This window comes from Mirounga leonina, unplaced genomic scaffold (genome assembly GCF_011800145.1).
Source record: "Mirounga leonina isolate KUSES-001 unplaced genomic scaffold, KU_Mleo_1.0 Mir_106, whole genome shotgun sequence".
NCBI classification, from domain to species: domain Eukaryota; kingdom Metazoa; phylum Chordata; class Mammalia; order Carnivora; family Phocidae; genus Mirounga; species Mirounga leonina.
The window spans coordinates 5,761,366-5,780,570 of NW_023270232.1; the positions used below are offsets into that span (position 1 = coordinate 5,761,366).

General features: G+C 47.1%; 1 protein-coding gene across 1 annotated transcript in view; it reads right to left on the reverse strand.

The window, feature by feature from the left end:
- Window positions 1–19,205, reverse strand: part of LOC118018340 (leucine-rich repeat-containing protein 20) — a 110,725-nt gene that overhangs the window by 90,978 nt on the left and 542 nt on the right. Inside the window, exons 2-3 of the mRNA XM_035016751.1 lie at window positions 19,007–19,061; window positions 17,113–17,169 (exon numbers count right to left, since the gene is read on the reverse strand). The gene's annotated coding sequence lies outside the window, so the exon portion shown is untranslated. The remainder of the gene's footprint in view (window positions 1–17,112; window positions 17,170–19,006; window positions 19,062–19,205) is intronic.

The following is a 19,205-nucleotide window of genomic DNA, read 5'->3' on the forward strand; positions in this document are numbered from 1 at the left end:
GGGCTCAGCCTGAGCATAGGTTTAGAAGCCAGAAAGCATCAAGCATTCCTGGGAACACCCAAGTGCTCACCTCTGGCTGAGGCTGGGGGGATAAGGAGCCGTGGGACTGGTACACCAAGATACACCAAGTTACACTGAGCCATCATGAGGGCCTTTGCTCCCGGGATAACAAGGTGGTACTTGATTTCCTGTGTGTTTCAGTTAGCTTTTGCTTTGCAATACACCACCCGGAAATTTAGCAGCTTACAGCAACAAGCATGTGTCATTTCTCACAATTCTGTAGGTCAGCTGGGCGGTTCTGGTCTGAACTGGCTGGGCTGATCTCTGCAGTCAGCTGGCACCCGGCTGGGGCCAGATGGTCTAGAACAGCCTCACTCCTACATCTGGCAGTCAGCAGGCTGTTGGTGGAGGGGCCTCGGTGGGGACAGACCGGGGCCTCTGCTCTACATGGTCGCTTACCAGGGGACCAGCCCGGTCTAAAAGGCAAGTCCATAGTGAAAGTACTTTTCAAGCCTCAGCTAGTGGCACAAACTTTCTGTTAGCTCATTAGCCAAAACATGGCCGAGCCCAGAGACAATATGGAAGGTCCACTGAGGGAGTAGATACAGGGAGGAGTAAACATATTGGTCAAGGGAGTGACCTGATTAGAGAAGCAGTCTGGAAGGAAGGAACAGAGCACAGGACAATCTGAAATAATAATGCCAATAATAGCAGCGATAATAGTTCATACCTAAAATGTCACTTTTTCTATCACATACTTTGTGTTATTTATTCCATCTTTACACACACACACACACACACACACACCTGCTAGCAGCCCCATTTTAAAGATGAGGAAACAAAGGCGCACAGAAGTTAAGGAGTTTGTCAAAGGTCTACTGAGTGGTACAATTAGAATTCGACCACAGCCTGCGAGTATAGTGGCCAAACTCTAGAAGGGCCCCTGCAAGGCCCTGTGGGGAAGACAAGGACCTGACTTAAGGTAGCTGTAGAGAGAACAGATGAGGGACAGATGCAAAGAGATACTTCAAGATAGACGGGGCAGTGCTTGAAAATGATGTGGGGATGAAGGAGAAAAATGTGTGGGAGAGGGGTCAGGTGCAGGGGACTGGGCTGTGCCCTGTACAGAACAAAGGACATGCGGGTCTAGGGCTGACTAAAGAGCAGGAGGATTCAGGGTATGTTCAGAAGACCGGTAAGGGCACATCCACTGGGAGCTGTCCAACAAGTTCTCGGAAGTAGGTAGAGTCAGGAGGTCCAGAGATAGACCAGGGCTGGAGCTCAGGGGGCAGTGTCACTGGTCCCAGGCCCGGGTCGAAAGCACGTGACAGGAGAAGACCCCCCCCCCCCGAGACAAAGAGGGTGGCCACGACGAAGCTATGGCTTCTGGCAATCCCAGACTAGGGAGTGGTCCCCAAGGCTCCCAGGGGCACAACAGTTAAGGAGCCACTCACTCTCAGCTGCCAATCCCACCCTGGCATGGCCTGAAAGTTCCTCTTGAGGGCTTGCCTCGCCCTAGCCCCGCCCCTAGCTCTGGGGTCCTGGTGAGAAACAGAAAGCCAGAGACAGGCCTGTGTTGGGACTTGGAAACAAAGCACATGGAGGCAATGTCACTGTGGAGAGTATTCCCTGCCCCGTCCACCCCACCCCCCAGCGTTAGAGGTCACTATGTCCGTAAGTACACATGGGACACCCCTACTCTATTCTCAGGGACTATCTCAACTAGTGGACAGCTAGGCTGCTGTGAAATAAGACCCAAAAATACTTCAACATAAATAAAAGAATGTGGGGACGCCTGGGTGGCTCAGTCGGTTGGGCAACTGCCTTCGCCTCAGGTCATGATCTCAGGGTCCTGGGATCAAGCCCCGCATCGGGCTCCCTGCTCCTTGGGAAGCCTGATTCTCCCTCTCCCACTCCTCTCTCGCTGTCTCTCTCTCTCTGTCAAATAAATAAATAAAATCTTTAAATAAATAAATAAATAAACGTGTTGCCCTCTCTCCTGAGACAGGTTATCTGGGGAAGGTTGACAGCTCTGTTCCAAACAAGTTGTCTAAAAACCAGGATGGCCAGTTACTGTGTCATCTTCAATATGCCCCTCCCACCTCTGGGTCCCAGGCTGCTGCTACAGTTACACCCTTTCAGAGTTGGCAGGAAGGAGAAAAGAAAGCATCCAGAGCAAGCCAGGTTGCCTTTAAGGGGATGACCCGAATTTTTTTTTTTTAAAGATTTTATTTATTTATTTGACAGAGAGAGACACAGCGAGAGAGAGAACACAGGCAGGGGGAGTGGGAGAGGGAAAAGCAGGCTCCCGGGAACACAAGCAGGGGGAGTGGGAGAGGGAAAAGCAGGCTCCCGGCAGAGCAGGGAGCCCGATGCGGGGCTCGATCCCAGGACCCTGGGATCATGACCTGAGCCGAAGGCAGACGCTTAACGACTGAGCCACCCAGGCGCCCCAGATGACCCGAATATTGCCAGCAACACTCTCCTTCACTCCCCATGGCCCTGACTTGGTCATGTGACCACATCTAACTTGGAGGGAGGCTGGAAATACAGTGTATGGCCAACTGATCATGTGCTCAGTTAAAACTTGTGAATTTTATTATGAAAAAGAGGAAGGGGAAGATGGATACTAGGGAACAATTAGGATCTCTGCCAGAGGGAGGGATTTGGGGTAGGGGGTCCTACAATTCAGTGGGTGGGGGCCAAGCCAAAGAAATAAACCTTGTTTTTCATGCTCAGACTACTGGGGCCCAGAGAAACATGGCTCATAAATGTAGATCTTGTGTCGGCAGTCTACTTATGAGCTGCTCGGGGGAAGGGCAGAGATTGATGATGGAAATAACCTCTACCTGGCACGGGGCTGGAGACCTTAGGGAGTGCTTATTAACCACCTGTTTATCAACGGGCCAGGAAATTATTAATGCATCCATTCTCTTCACCCTTTCTTGTAGATCAGTTTTTCTTGTCCCCTGACTCCGCAGGATATTGGCAGATGCTATTGGTGCCCATTCCAACATCCACGGCCTTCTTTTTCCTCGTCAACAGAATCCCATTTTGTTTGGGGCAGCACCATGTCAATGAAGTCCTTGCCTTCCCTGCCTCTCTTGAAATCAGAGGAAGCCATGTGTCACGGTCTGCTCGACTGTGTCCGTTTCCTATGGCTGCCATGACAAGGTGCCATAGACTGGGTAGCTTGAACAATGGGCATTTATTGTCACACAGTTCTGCCGAGCATCACAGGACTGGTTCCTCCTGAGGACTGTGAGGGGAGGCTCTGCTCCAGGCCTCTTTCCTTGGCCTGTAGATGGCCACCTTCTTCCATTATTCCTTTACATCGCCTTCCCTCTGTGCCTGTCTCTGTCCACATTTCCCTGTTTTATATGGACACCAGTCATATGGGGTTAGAACCCAGCCTAATGACCTCTTTTTACCTTCACTGCCTCTTTCAAGATGCAATCTCCGGGCGCCTGGGTGGCTCAGTTGGTTAAGCGACTGCCTTCAGCTCGGGTCATGGTCCCGGAGTCCTGGGATCGAGTCCCACATCGGGCTCCCGGCTCAGTGGGGAGCCTGCTTCTCCCTCTGACCCTCTCCCCTCTCATGCTGTTTCTCTCTTTCTCTCAAATAAATAAATAAACAAAATCTTAAAAAAAAAAAAAAGATGCAATCTCCAAATAAGGTCACATTCTGAGGTCCTGGTGCTCAGGATTCCAACCAATCTTTTTTGGAAGGACACCCATCACAGCAGTGCAATAAAAACAGAAATCAGCTGGAGGTATTTGGGCAAGTGTTTGCTTTCCTGATAAAGTGAGCCCGCTTTCTTCCTTCCTTGAGTGTGACTATGATAGTTGCAGCCTCAGCTGCCATCTCTGACGGTGACAGAGGCCCTAAACCCGCTCCAGCAACCTCGGATCTCTGGACATGTCACATGGCTTTGATTCAGGATTTTGAGCTGTTTTTCTTATCTGCAGCTGAAAGCATTCCTAACCAGTCCAGCATCTCCCTGGACGGTCGTTCATTCCCCTGCCTCTGTTATCGGACATTCAGAACCTTGTATAAGAACATCCCCACTCATCTATCTTCCGATGTCTCATTCTTCGAGTCATGTAACTTCCAAAGCAATGGTGAGACAGGGGCACACATCCTCTACTGAAATGCCTGAGGAGGCTGGGCTTTGAAGAGATGCAATATTGGAGCTGAGTGGACCACAGAGAACTGAAGACCCCAGCCAGAAGAGTATTCGGAACAGGAAGATAAATGGGGTGGACAGGAAAGGGAAGTGGGGGGTAGAGGCAAAAAGCAGACAGATCCAGTAATGCTTCTTACTGCAGAGACAAGGGAAGGGGGATTTTCTAGGATTAGTGACATGGCGGAGCCTCGAGGAAATCCCAGGGGAACTTCCTCCATTGCTAAAATACAATAGTGTAAAATCACGGGCTGGATAGAAACTGGGGAATATCTAGTTCAGGTTTAGCAAACTTAGATGCTTCCAGGGTCCAGGCAATAGCTCGAGTGAGCAAAGCCCCAGTGGACACCATGGAGAATAGTCCACCAGATGCAGCATCTGTAAGTCAGCTCCCAGTCTTGATCCTGTGCTCTGGGCCCAGAATTGCTAATTCTAATTTTTCCAGAAAAGCTAAAAAATCATTTTCTTATGTTGAAATCTCCAGGTTTTTTTTTTTTTAATTTTAAAGCAAACTGTTTTATTGATTTTTTAAAGATTTTATTTATTTATTTGAAAAAGAGAGAGAGAGAAAGAGAGAGAGAAGATGAGTGGGGGGAGGGGCAGACGGAGAAGCAGACTCCCTGTGGACCAGGGAGCCTGATGCAGGGCTCGATCTAGGATCCTGGGAATCATGACCTGAGCCGAAGACAGACACTTACCCAACTGAGCCACCCAGGTGCCCCCAAATCTCCAGTTTTTTAATGTTGGAAACTCAAACAATTTTGAACCATATATGAGCCAAATAGAATGCATCTGTGAGCTAGATGTGGTCACCTGAATGCCATCTTGGGTCCAGCCCCACATCACACCCAAAGCAGTAGACCACACTATAGTAGCCTCTCCTTGAGTGCCTCCAATGACAGAGTTCATTAAAAATCCACTAAACCCTGCACCTCCAGACAGCAATCCACTTCTCTCCTATAGCTTTAGAAAGAGCAAAAGATCATTTCCTTGGTGCATCCATTGTAGCTTTCCCTTTGCCTGTTAAAATCATGCCATACAGCAGCAACAGATACATCAGAGTCTTTCAGGCTCTCTGTATGGGACTAAGAGACAGCAGAGATAGGAATGGATGGGTGCACATAAATATTTAGGAGGCCGAGATGGCAGGTCACTGTGACTGACTAGAGCTGAGCAGTGAGGAAAAGAGGAATGGAGGTTGATCTGTAGTCTCTGACTGGAGTGATCAGAGGATGATGATGCCATGTTCCAGGAAAGGGCATGTGGGAGGGGAGAGGACTTGGAGCTAGGGGGAGGGGGAAGGGGGAGCAGTAGGATTGACTTACAGGATGTACAGCTAGATGTGCCTGAGGGACATCCAGGCAGCCTCAAGGAATCTGGGCGGAAGCTATAGGTTTATGGGAGCCCTCAGTAGATGCAGGAGCAAAAGGAGTGGTACAGCTTACCAGACAGAGGTGTGGGGTGAGAAAGGAAGGGGACCAAGGGCAAAACCCGGAGAACATCAACATTTCCATGAGGGGCAGTAGGGTAGCAGAGGGCAGATGAAGACACAAAGGAGATGCCAGGAAGAGACAAAGGGAAGCAGAAGAGACCAGTGTCCTGAAACTCAAAGAAGGAGGAAGGGCTGAGAAAAAGAGCAGAGTCAGATGAGGACCAAAAAGAGTCTGCTGGATGTAACACCAAAGCAGCTTCTAAGCTATTGCGGGGTGGAGGCCCAGCTAAAGGGCCTGAAGAGTGAAGCATCTGCCTTAGGCTCAGGTCATGATCCCAGGACCCTGGGAATGAGCCCCGCATTGGGCTCCCTGCTCTGCGGAAAGCCTGTTTCTCCCTCTCCTACTCCCCCTGCTTGTGTTCCCTCTCTCGCTGTGTCTCTCTCTGTCAAATAAATAAAATCTTTTAAAAAAAAAATGAAGAGTGAATAAATGGAAATGAGAGCGTGCTAAACCAGCAAGTGTAGACAACGCCAGAACCTTGGCTGGAAGGTAGGGAGGAAAACATGGTCATCGCTAGGAAGGGCGTTAGGACCCAGAGAGGGATGTTTAAAGCTATAGAGACAAAAAAAAAATCAGAAGAGAGAGGAGAAGTCCAGTTGGAGATACAGGAGAGCACAAACCTAAACTCTGAGGCTCCTCAATCTTATTTTTATAGCATAAACTGCCTCTTGGATAACCCCATGTCTTAATCTTTTCAGGCTTCCATAACAAAAATACCATAGATTGGGTGACTTAAACAACAGAAATGTATTGTCTTACAGTCCTGGAGGTTGGGAAATTCGAGAGGAAGGTGCCAGTTGATTTAGTTTCTTGTGAGGTCTCTCCTCCTGGCAGTAGATGGCTACCTTCGCAATACATCCTCACATGGCAGAGAAAGAGTTCTGGCACCAGCCCTATGGATCAAAGCCTTACCCTTATGACCTCCTTTAACCTTAATTACCTCCTTACAGGTCCCATCTCCAAATACAATACTGTATCTGAGGTTAGAACTTCAACACATGGATTGGGGGAGAGCGGACACAATCCAATCCCTGGCACCATGTACTCACCTACCTATTATGGGGGCAAGCTATTTGGCATTTTGTGGACCTTCCTAGAACTGCCAAGCTGAAGTTCCCTTCACCTTACCTTCCCCTCATTTCTCCCCTTGCATTTCCCATCCTCAAAGTAGAAACTCAAAGGACGGACATTGTTAAGAGAGTTGCCTGGTGATCAAAATACAAGATGTTCTTCTGAAAGGGGAAGGAGTCTGGAGCTTCCAAGAGAAACACACTCATGTCAAGCCCTGGGGCTGGCTCAGTGGGACTGCTGTTTGGACATATTCCCACCAAGGATGTCCGCAAATACACTCATAGTTTCAGTTGTCCAGATATGTCATGATAAAAGTGAGGTTTGGGGACTATAGTACCCACTTTCTCTCAAGTCTAACTACTGAACAATCCCTGTCTCCCACTGCACTTGTCCTGACTCCTGGTAAATTATTTATTCACCAGAGAGTTACTAAACATGCTCATGTGCCAGGCACTGTGGTAGTCCCTGGGAAAAAAGCAGAGACCATGATAGGCTGTTTTCTTGGACCTTACCGTCTAATGAAGGGGCAGATAGTAAGTAATCACACAACTGTAACTGGACAGGTCATACAGGTGAGGCACACAGTGACACGAGAGCCTCTAACAGGAGACTGGGCCCTGGCAGAGAGGGAAGGGAAGGCTGCCCTGCCATCTGAGTGGGATGGGGAGGATAAGGAATGAGTAGAAGTCAACTAGGTGAATATTAGAGAATATACTGGTTTTCTATGCTGCACATAGAAAATAGTAACACACTTACACAGCTTCCTTTTTTTAAACAAAAATTTAGTGACTTAAAACAATACATTTATTTTCTCACAGTTTCTGTGGGTCAGGAGTCCTGGCATAGCCTAGCTGGATCCTCTGCAAAGCTGCAATCAGGTGTGATGCAGGGCTGCATTCTCACATGGAGGCTTGACTGTGGAAGGTTCCACTTCCAAGCTCATTCAGGCTTTGGCGGAACTCGTTTTCTTGTGGCAGCAGGATTCATGGCAGCTTGCTTCTTCAAAGCCAGTGAGAGCAAGAGTAAGAGAGGTGAGGGTTGGAGGGGGGGAATTTAAAGTGAGTCCGCTAGCAAGATGGAGTCTTACATAACTTAACATAATCACAGCAGTGACATTCCATTGCTTTTGCCATATTCTCTTGGTTAGAAACAAGTCACAGGTCCCCGCACACTCAAGGGTGTGAATGCCAGGAGGTGAGCATCATGGTGGTCACCTTAAAATCTGTTCACCACAGAGAACAACCAGGCAAAGGGAAGGGCACATGCAAAGGCCCTGTGATGGGAGGGAGTGTGGTCTATGTGAGGAACAGGAGCACAGAAAATGAGAGGGAGAAATGTAGGGGCTGAGGCCAGACCATGCAGGGCCTTCCTCAAGGTTCCAAGAATAATGGGAAGCCATGGAAGAGAGGGTGGTGACGTAATCCAATGTGCACTTCCAGTCAGTGCTACCCCAGGGCTTCTGAGCTGAATTCAGAGTGGATGAATAACCCCATCTGAATCCAGCCAGAAGACCTGGATACAAGGAGTTGTCACTAAGGCAGGTAAGTCCCATAGCTAGATGGAAGCTCCATGAGGTCTGTTCTTGTTCACCCCTGAACCCAGAGTTGGGGCCATATCAGCATCTGAGCAGATATTTCTGAATGAATTAGTTGATGGAGAGATGGAAGCCAGGTATCTTGTTCAGAACCTGCATGGAGAATCAGATCCCTGGAGTCAAAGTCTTTCACCCTGAATCTGACAGCACCTACTTAGTCATCATAATTCCCATTGAGTCCTGGATGGCTCAAATCAGTTGAGTGTCCGACTCTCCATTTCCCCTCAGGTCATGATCTTGAGGTTGTGGGAACAAGTTCCACATAGGGCTCCGTGCCCAGTGGGAAGTCTGCTTTGTATTTTCTCTCTCAAATAAATAAATACAATCTTTAAAAAAGAGAAAAGAAAAAAAAAAGAAAACCCTGGGCTCTACCCAAAAGAGAGCAGAAGCTCCCTGGGGCAGAGCACCTCTTGCTTCAACATGGCAAGCACCCACTCTTGGCTCCTGGCTCTCAGGCTCCATACGCTGTGTGCTTTGCCTTTGGGTGGTGGCTGGCCCAGGGCATGGCACATCATTCACTGTTTGGATGACAGTACATTTCCATGTCAAAAGTGCTCTCTCCCATTGCAGCTCGAGCTATCAGAACCAGAACATACCACTGGATGTGGTATGGCGTTAAGCGTATTGCCTGCTTCTCCCTGCAGGCCTGGGGTAATACAGGGAGGAGTGTACCAGGAAGAATCTTCTATTTAATATTGGGATGGAGAGGGAGAAAGACAGGCACGACAGGTGTTGAATTGTAGTAAACAGGCAGGTAATAAACTGGCTGCGATGGAGGACTTTCTTATGCCGAGGTAACCTTGAACAAACCGAACCTCATTTTCTGAAGTCTACAGCTACAGACTTCTGTTGGCATCAGCCGACAAAACCTCCCCAAGAGGAAATGCTGAGGCACAGCCCCTCTGGCATAGCCAACGGTCACCATGCTGCTACACCACCTGCACCCCTTCTCCCAGCCTCATGGCCCTCGCACCTTCTCGGCTCTGGACTCGTGCCTAATCGCCATGCTCGTTGGCCAAACCTTGGCTGGGCCCGACATGTAGTCCTTAGAAGAGCACTCCAGGTATGAGGGGTTCGCCCTCCCATTTTTCAGAGGACAGAACAGCTTCGAAGCTCACAGTCATACAACAAGCAGGTGGGAAAGCCGGCACTGGAACCAAGGCACGTCAAAGCCTATGCACGGTAGACTGTTCCCAACCACAGCAAGAGGCTAGAGAATTTCTAGAGATATAGCAGGTGACCTTGGGCAAGCTAGCTTCGCTAAGGCTGCTCCCTCGTCTGTAAAACGCGCATAATAATACCTACCTTGTCTGGCAGTGGGAATAGAGAGATAAAATCTCTAGAAGGCCTAGTATAGCACCCGACTCAGCCTGGATGCCTATAAAAGTTATCTATGATTGTTATCACCTTCTTTTTTTTTTTTTTTTAAAGATTTTTATTTATTTATTTGACAGAGAGAGACAGCGAGAGAGGGAACACAAGCAGGGGGAGTGGGAGAGGGAGAAGCAGGCTTCCCGCGGAGCAGGGAGCCTGATGCGGGGCTCAATCCCAAGACCATGGGAACATGACCTGAGCCGAAGGCAGATGCTTAATGACTGAGCCACCCAGGCGCCCCTTGTTATCACCTTCTGAACATGGTCTCTTATATTTCAGGAGATGGATGCTGTTCATTGCCCAGTGCATTCAGAAATGTGATGATAAAGAATGGGTACCCAAGGGGCACCTTCCCCCAAGGTGAAGGAGCAGATGCACAGGATGGCCAGCCAGAAGCAGGAACACTCATCCTAGCTGCATGGGTCTTGGCTGCATGGCTTCAGTGAAGTCATAACCTCTTTGAGCCTCAGTTTCTTTATCTGTAAAATGTAGGATAATAATAAGAATAATAAGAATAAGAATAATAAGCAGCCTGTCTCCATCATAAGGCTGTGGCTCAGCTTACATGAGGTGATGGTCCGAAAGTGCTTTGTAAAGTGGAAAAGTGTTATCCAAAGGTAAGGGGTGATTATCCTTATGATGATACAGATCTTGAGTGGATGGCCTCATTACAGAGGGTGGGGCCAGCCTTCCTCGGGCCCCCGGGGAAGACAGGACCAGAGGGAACACAGTCACCAGATAAATGCAGGGAGAAGGAATGAGTTTTGGAAAGCCTGGGTGGCTAACCATTGAAATAACAGACTCCAGGAAGGACATCCCTGGGTCGGGGATATCCAGGCCACTTTCGTTTTTTGCAAGTCCAATTATATCAATACATATTAAGCATTCCAAGAAAGGGCTGCCCATATGTGGTGTATTTTGCATGTTCAATCAATAATTTGCATGTTCAATGGCAGGACTTCAGGTATGGATCTCGGGGTACTATGTCTGTGGGGGTCACAATTGCCCTGGCAGCTTCTCAATCCCCAACTATCTAGATAACCTCATTCTGAGATAATACCCAACTAGTATATTTGAGGCCACGTGAGACTCTCCTAGTCCCCCATGGTAGGCTCTGGGGGAGGAGGCAGAGATATCTTTAAATTCTCATCTGACAGGGGCACCTGGGTGGCTCAGTCGTTAAGCGTCTGCCTTCGGCTCAGGTCCTGGGATGGAGCTTTGCGTCAGGCTCCCTGCTCAGCAGGAAGCCTGCTTCTCCCTCTCCCACTCCCCTTGCTTGTGTTCCCTCTCTCACTGTGTCTCTCTCTCTCAAATAACTAAAATCTTTAAAAAAAATAAATTCTCATCTGACAAATAGACAGCGATATATCCATAAGAGGATTACTACTCAGTCATAAAAAGGAATGGACTACTCATACAAGCAAAACGTTATGCTGCATGAAGAAGTGACATCTTAAACAATACATATGGTATGATTCCGTTTATACAAAGTTTTAGAACAGACAAAGTGAATCAGTTGTGATAGGAAGCACATCAGTGATTCTTGCATGGGGTTTGGGCTTTGATGAGGGGGGGGTTGATTGAAAAAGGCTAAGGGGGACTTCTGGGTGTGATGAAATGTTCTGTATCTTGACTGTGGTGCTGTTTACAAGAATGGAAACATTCGTCAAAACTCAGAGGCAAGCACACTTGAGAGGGGTGCATGTCAATTACACCATCACCCAAATGAGAAACAAAAATTCTAACCTCAGTAGGGAGAGCCACACCAGACCAATCTGCCCACAACCGCGTCTCCTGTTTATATCTCAGCTTCCACAAAAGCTTTTTAAAGTCAGATCAGCACGTACAGACCACAGGCTGGTTCTGAGCCAGGCCCCAGGGGATGTGAGGCAAGGAAGTCCTTGTCCTTGTAGAGTTAGAAGTCCTGCAGGGGACCAGATGCAGAAGCCAACAGAGCTCCTGCATGAGGTGGGTACAAGTGATCTCAGGGTGCACAGGGCACTGCGGGAGCTCAGAGGGAGGGAACCGACCCTGGCGGAGGAGCGGGAAGTCAAGGAAGGTCAACCTAAATGGAGTATTGAATAAGAGTGTGGGCTAAGCAGGAAAGGGGAAGGGGAGGAGACCATCACTCCAGGCAGGATGTTCATTCACTCCATGGGACCTGGGGCGCCTCTGTCTTGTTTACTGCTATATTCCCTCCCCCAGAAAGTACCCAACACATAGTAGGTGCTCATTAAGGATTTGCTAAAGGACAGTATGAGCAAATATGGGAGTCTGCAAACTATGGCCCATGGGCCAAATCCAGCTGGCTGCCTGCTTCTGTTAAGGAAGTCTTACTGGACCCACACTCAGTTGTTCACACATGGTCTCTGGCTTCCCTCTTGCTACAATGATAAAGTTGAATACTTGTGACAAAGACCATCTAGCCTGCAAATCCTAAAATATTTACTCTCTGGCCTCTTATTGAAAAAGTTTGTTAATCTCTGACCAAAGGCAAGAGGGGATGCCTCTGGAGTTTAACCCCTAATTAAAGGCTAGGAGGAAGGAAATTAGGTGAAGTGAGAAGAACAGTGGGAATGAATCCAAGTGTCCAGTTATAAAGCATTTACACACATTTCCTTACCCTTCATGGAGGATAGGCAGATTGGTGCACTCAAAGCCTGTTCTGACTTCCTTCTGCTGTGCCTTCTCACAATGCAGAGGGTGCAAAGTTAAAAAAAATGGCATTTTCATGTTCCCTCGAAGCAAGACCCCCAGATGTGTGTTTCAGGGATCGGGGTTATACCAGCAGATGCCTTCACACAAGACTTGAATTCAGAACTGAGTTAAGTGGGGGGAGCAGTGTTGTTGGCCCAGGCTTCCATTATCTGGATGGATCTAGAGGGTGTGGTGTGGCTTGGAAACCACCAGTCCGACAGCAGCTCCATGATCCCTGAGGGTGACTATGGTGGGGCTGGCGGCTGGGCCAGTAGCTGCTTACTCCACAGCTTCCTGACTCTGGTCCGGGTGGCGGCTCTCCCGGAGGGTCGGTTCTGCAGGGTTCTGAGGGTCATTCCTGGAAGCCCAGCCTGGAGCCCATTCCTCGAGCGCACCCAGTTTCTTTCAAGCACCCACTTCTCTGAACAAACCTCTTCTGTTACTGCAACTGACTCCTGACAGGCTATTTAAAAACATGTATTGCAGGGGCGCCTGGGTGGCTCAGTCGTTAAGCATCTACCTTCGGCTCAGGTCATGATCCCAGGGTCCTGGGATTGAGCCCCGCATCGGGCTTCCTGCTCAGCGGGAAGCCTGCTTCTCCCTCTCCCACTCCCCCTGCTTGTGTTCCCTCTCTCGCTGTGTCTCTCTCTGTCAAATAAATAAAATCTTAAAAAAAAAAAAAAATGTATTGCATTCTTTAAATGAAACCAGGTAAACATACACGTTTAGCTATTTATGTGTTTTCCCATTAGACACCCCCTAAAGTGAGAGCAGAGGAATTTTTTTTTTAAAAGCATAAACCCATAAAGACTAAGAAGTCAGGACAGGATACGTATGGCAGAGGACCAGTGAGAGCAACAACATTCTGGAAGCTGGAAAGCAGAGAGCCGCGTGGTGAGTGACTCTACAGGGTAGGGAAAAGTGGGGGCGGAGCAGCTAACAAGGAAAAGGCCAGTTTTTATCAGCGCTCCGGGAAGGCTCATGGATTGGAGGCTCCAGGTACCTCTGTGGTCAGGGGTTCAAGGTGTGGTTGGAGAGAGAAAGACTGGCTTAAAGTCTTTATTTTTTATTTATTTATTTATTTTTAAAGATTTTATTTATGTATTTGACAGAGAGAGACACAGCGAGAGAAGGAACACAAGCAGGGGGAGTGGGAGAGGGAGAAGCAGGCTTCCCGTGGAACAGGGAGCCCGATGTGGGGCTCGATCCCAAGACCCTGGGATCACGACCTGAGCCGAAGGCAGATGCCAAACGACTGAGCCACCCAGGTGCCTCTGGCTTAAAGTCTTTAAAAGGAACAGCTGGAACCCCCAAATCTCTTCCACTATCCTGCCCAGCCAAGCACCTTTCCCTCTGGCACACCCACAGGTGATACGAGGTTTACCTTTGAGAGAAGTTGAGCAAGATATACAGCAGGTCTTGGGGACACCTGGGGCTTCAGAGACACACTCCAGGTGTGGCCCTGGGAAGGTGCTGTACTGAAAGTGAAAGTCTGCATTCTGAATGGAGAGAGTTCCTACTCCCTGCCTGGCCCCAGCTTGGCTTTCAGAACCCAGGTCCAGACTTCCACACCCCAGGCAGGAAAATGCTTTTTGGGGAACACTGACCAGCAGAAGATAAAACATCTACAGATACTGACATTTGGGGGACCCCCAGTGAAATAGCTGGTCTGGATCTGATGACCGCACAGAGAATCTCACCCTGAAACAAGCCTCCCCTCTACCTCAGACTGTCCTTTTAAGTGTTTTAGCCCCTCATGAATGGACAGCCAAAGATCATCGGGCATGTGAGGAATGCTTCTAACATGAAAAAAGGGGTTTAAAAACAGGCAGAGAAAGTAAACCCAAGGAAACAGAGACAACGCAAGTTGGAAAAGACAACTCCAAAAAGACTCCAATATTTCAGGGAGATAAAAGGTAGTGCATTGTGCTAGACTGTTACATTGGCGGCCCCCAGTGAACTCTAACTCCTGGGCTCCTGTCCTCTTCTCCATTGCTTCTGGGCTTGGCCATGTGACTTGCTTTAGCCAAAGGGACATTAACAAGTGTGGTGCAAGCAGGGATTTATGAGTGCTTGCACACTGGGCTTCTGTTAAAACACTTGTAATCAGGGCATCTGGGTGGCTCAGATGATTAAGCATCTGCCTTTGGCTCAGGTCATGATCTCAGGGTCCTGGGATTGAGCCCTGTGTCAGGCTCCCTGCTCAGTGGGGAGTCTGCTTCTCCCTCTCCCTCTGCCTGCCCCCTCTGCTCATGCTTTCTCTCTCTCTCTCTGGAATGAATAAATACAAATTTCCAACCCCCCCCCCGAAAATAAATTAAAAAAAAAAAACCCACTTATAATCTTTGGGCAAGTGTGGTGGTTTTAAAGTATGTCCACAAATCCTTGGATATGTCTCCCTTCAAAAGGTGGAGCCTAATTCCCTCCCCAGAGAATTTTGGCCTTACTTAGTGACTCGATTCTAATGAACAGAATGTGGCAGAAGTAATGACATGATAGGTGATTTCCAAGGCCAGGTCATAAGATTCACTGTAGCTCATTCTGTGTTCCCTCTCGCAGTGCAGTCACTCAGGAAGAAGCCAGCTGCCATGTCACAAGGACACTCAAGCGGCTCTGGAGAGGTCCACATGATGAAGAACTGAGGCCTCCTATCCCCTGCCAGTGAATGAGCTTGGAAGCAAATCCTCTGACCCCAGTCAAGCCTTCAGATAAGTACGTACCTGGCAAACATCCTCACTGCAACCTCATGAGAGAGTGGCTTTCACATTCCTGACCCTCAAAGACTGAGAGATAGCAAATATGTATTCTTTTAAGCCACAAGGTCTGGAGTAATTTGTTACACAAGTTATTCAACTTCCTTGAGCCTCAGTTCACCATTTGTAAAATGGTTATAATAACGGAGGCTACTCTATAGGGTTGTTGTCAGGAATATATGAAGCCGTGGTATACATAAATTAGTTAAAAGAGTGAGACACTGGACGTTAGTTGCTGTCACAGTTATTGCTCAGTTGCTTCTAAAAGTACTCTGCCAACCTACAATGGTCCCACCTTCTTGAGTTCCTCATCTGGGAGTACATATCCCCAGAGAATGTCAGTTTAAGAAGGAAGTTTTTGCCAAGACAATTCAATGGGGAAAGAACAGCCTTTTCAACAAATGGTACCAGGTGGACTGGTTATCCACATGCAAAAGAATGAAGTTGAACCCCTATCTCACTCCATATACAAAAATTAACTTAAAATGGAGCAAAGACCTAAAAGTAAGAGCTAAAATTATAAACCTCTAGAAAGAAACACAGGCATAAATTTTTGTGATCTTGGATTAAATAATGGTTTCTTAGCTATGGCACCAAAAGCACAAGCAACCAAAGGAAAAAAACTGATAAATAAGATACTATTGAAATTAAAAACTTTTGTGCTTCAAAGGTTACCATCAAAAAAGTGAAAGGATATCCCAAAAGAATGAGAGAAATTATTTGCAAGTCATATATCTGATGAGGTTCCAGTTTTTGGAATATTTATAAAGAACACTTAAAACTCAATAAAAGACAAATAACCCAATTTTAATATGGGCAAATTATTTGAATAGACATTTCTCCAAAGAAGATATATTCTGGAACACCAATAGGTACATGAAAAGACGCTCGATACCATTAGTTATCGGGGCAGTGCAAATCAAAACCACAATGAGATACCTCTTCACACCCACTAGGATGGCTATAATCACGTACACAGATAATAACAAGTATTGGCAAAGATGTGGAGAAATTGGAACCTGTATACACTGTTGGTGGGAACGTGAAATGGTGCAGCCACTCTGAAAAACAGCCTTGGAGTTCTCCAAATGGTTAAGTCTACAGTTAAAATTCCATTCCTAGGTGTACACCCAAGAGAACTGAAAACATACACTTGCACAACACTAGTACACAAATGTTTATAGCAGTACAATTTGTATTAGCCATTAAAAGGAACAAAGTACTGATAGGTGCTACCCATAGTTGAACTTCGAAAACGTGCTAAATGGAAGAAACCAGTCGCAAAATAGGGAAACCTATATAAACAAAGATTAGTGGTTGCCTAGGGCTGAGGAGGTTGGAGGTAAATGTGAGTGACTGCTAATGCATATTGGGTATCTTTTCAGGGTGAAAAAGATGTTCTGAAAGTAGATAGTGGTGATGATAGTTGAATGGCTTTGTGAATATACTAAAAACCACTGAATTGTATATTTTAAACAGCTGAAGTTTATGGTAAATTATTATATCTCAATAAAGCTGTTACACAAGAAAAGAGCAAGTTTTTAGAAAGGGTCTGAAAAAATTAGTTGAGTGGGGGTTTTTTAAGGATATTCTAGAGGTGATGAAATCCATCCATACATGTACATACACACACAACCATGTGTACATGCGTGTGTGTGCGCGTGCATGTGCCTGTGAGTGCGCGTGCATGCGCACGCGCGCACACACACACACACACATTTAATTTCAAATCAGAAACCAGAAGAGGTGACTATGATACCTTCTATTTGGGGAAAGAAGACACCAGAGCTCCTCAGAAGAAAATTCTAGACCTCCATTAATTTCAGTATGACCTTCCTAGGACACAATCGTTTGTTAAAACACTTCATACGCTTAACTCACAGGAGTACTCAGTGAGGTAACAGTGTTATCTCCGTAATATGGATGCGGCTCAGAGATTGTAAGTACCTTGCCTGGGGTCACAGAGCTGTTAATCGGAGAGCTTCTTTCTGTACTCCAGGCTGCCTGTCAAAATGAATTAGAAAACAGATGATACTTCCCTGTCTCTGCAATTTCAAAATTATGCCCTGGTGTCAACCTTATTTACTTCATTTCATTCCATATTCCAACCCAATCTCTGGCCAGAAAGAGCTCCCTGTTCTTCCCAGAACACCCCAATATCTATAATCAAAGAGAGATCAAGGCGGAGTGCGTGTTGTAATCACACAGTCTGTAAGCTTTACACAGATGTAAACTAGTATCTTACCTTTTCCTTCCTCTAGAAAGTGCCTCCTTCTCTCTCTCTCCTTTTTAAAAGATTTATTTATTTATGTAATCTCTACACCCAAGGTGGGGCTGGAACTTACAACTCTGAGATCAAGAGTCCCAAGCTCCACCACCTACTGAGCCAGCCAGGAGCCTTGTCCTTGTTTTGACATATGCAAAACCACAGAACCATGGAATCTTTCAAGGTTGAGCTCAGTCCCCTCCAACTCTGGGGACCTCCATGCTGCGGGGCAGGCAGGGGGTTCTTCTTCCTGAATTTTTGGACACTCACCACAAAATCAGTTCCATGTCGTGCTTTGGCCCAATGTGACCACCAATCACAATATTTGCTTCACTGTGTAAGTTCTTTTGTTTGTGTCTTTACTAACTGTTTGGCGCTCTCAGTGGTGAGGTAGTCGCTGTTTTCCTTGGGCGAAACACTCAATATCTCTTAGCTTCAATTTCCTCATTTGCAAAATGGGAATGACGCTAGCTGTGTTGGTGGTACCCATGAGTCTCTTGCCAATTCCATTCTGGGTATGTTGTGGGCAGAGCCAGTGCTGCCTAGAGCAGCGGTTCTCAAAATGTGGTCTGGAAGTCCCGGCGGGGGGGTGGGGGGGGTGTCCCTGAGGCCCTTTCCAAGATTCTGTGAGGTTTCCTCTTTTCATCTACTTACCTGTGTGAATCTAGGTTTCCTTCACATACTTGAACCAAAATAACACATCACAACAGATCGAGTGCAGAAACAGACGTGAGGCTGCAACTGTCTTCTACGAAGCAGACATTAAAATGTTTGCCAAAGGGGCACCTGGGTGGCTCAGTCCTTAAGCGTCTGCCTTCGGCTCAGGTCATGATCCCAGGGTCCTGGGATCGAGCCCCACGTCGGGCTCCCTGCTCTGCGGGAAGCCTGCTTCTCCCTCTCCCACTCCCCCTGCTTGTGTTCCCTCTCTTGCTATGTCTCTCTCTGTCAAATAAATAAAATCTTAAAAAAAAAAAAATGTTTGCCAAAATGTAAAACAATGCCACTATTCTCAGTAATTTCTTTTTGTTTTGGAAAATAGAATTTTTAACATAAAAATATGTTGACATGTAATGACATTAACTTTATAAGTTAATGAACATTTTTTTTAAATCTGTTTTAATTTCTAATACAGTGATTATCAACTAGATAAAACCACACAAAGAGAAGCTCTTTGGGATCCTCAGTAATTCTTGGGAATGTAAACTTTGAGACTGAAAAGTTTGAGAACCCCTAGAGGAAAGAAGAGCGTTCCAAATCAAGATTTTTCAGGTACCTCGTGTTCTTAACCTTACCCTGTGTTCCAGTTCCCTTCTAACACAGTACTCATCCTGGCGACACGGGTAGCTATTAATCTCTTTGTTTTCTTAATGTTTATATGTTGCATTATGTGTGTATATAGGGACTGTCTCTGGAGGGATACACGAGTATACAGCTGGCACCCGTGGTCTCCCCGGGAAAGGGGAACTGGGAAACTGGGAGACAGTGGTTTACAACCTTTCAGCTCTGATTTTTTTTTCTAACACATGGCGCATGCATCGCCTATACTTAATATGGAGCAATTAAAAGTAAAATTACACTTTTGTTTAGATGGCTAGAGAACGGAAGTTGGCTCAAGTAAAGTGGTGTTGACCTGCAATCGGAAAAAAACCCCACTTAAGTTTTCCGCACCTACCTTCGCGCGGCCCACAAACACTTCGCGTATATTCCGTCGGACTCACGGCCGGCCCGCCGGACTTCAGTCCCTCCCCGCCCGCGGCCCCGCCCCCTCGCCTTC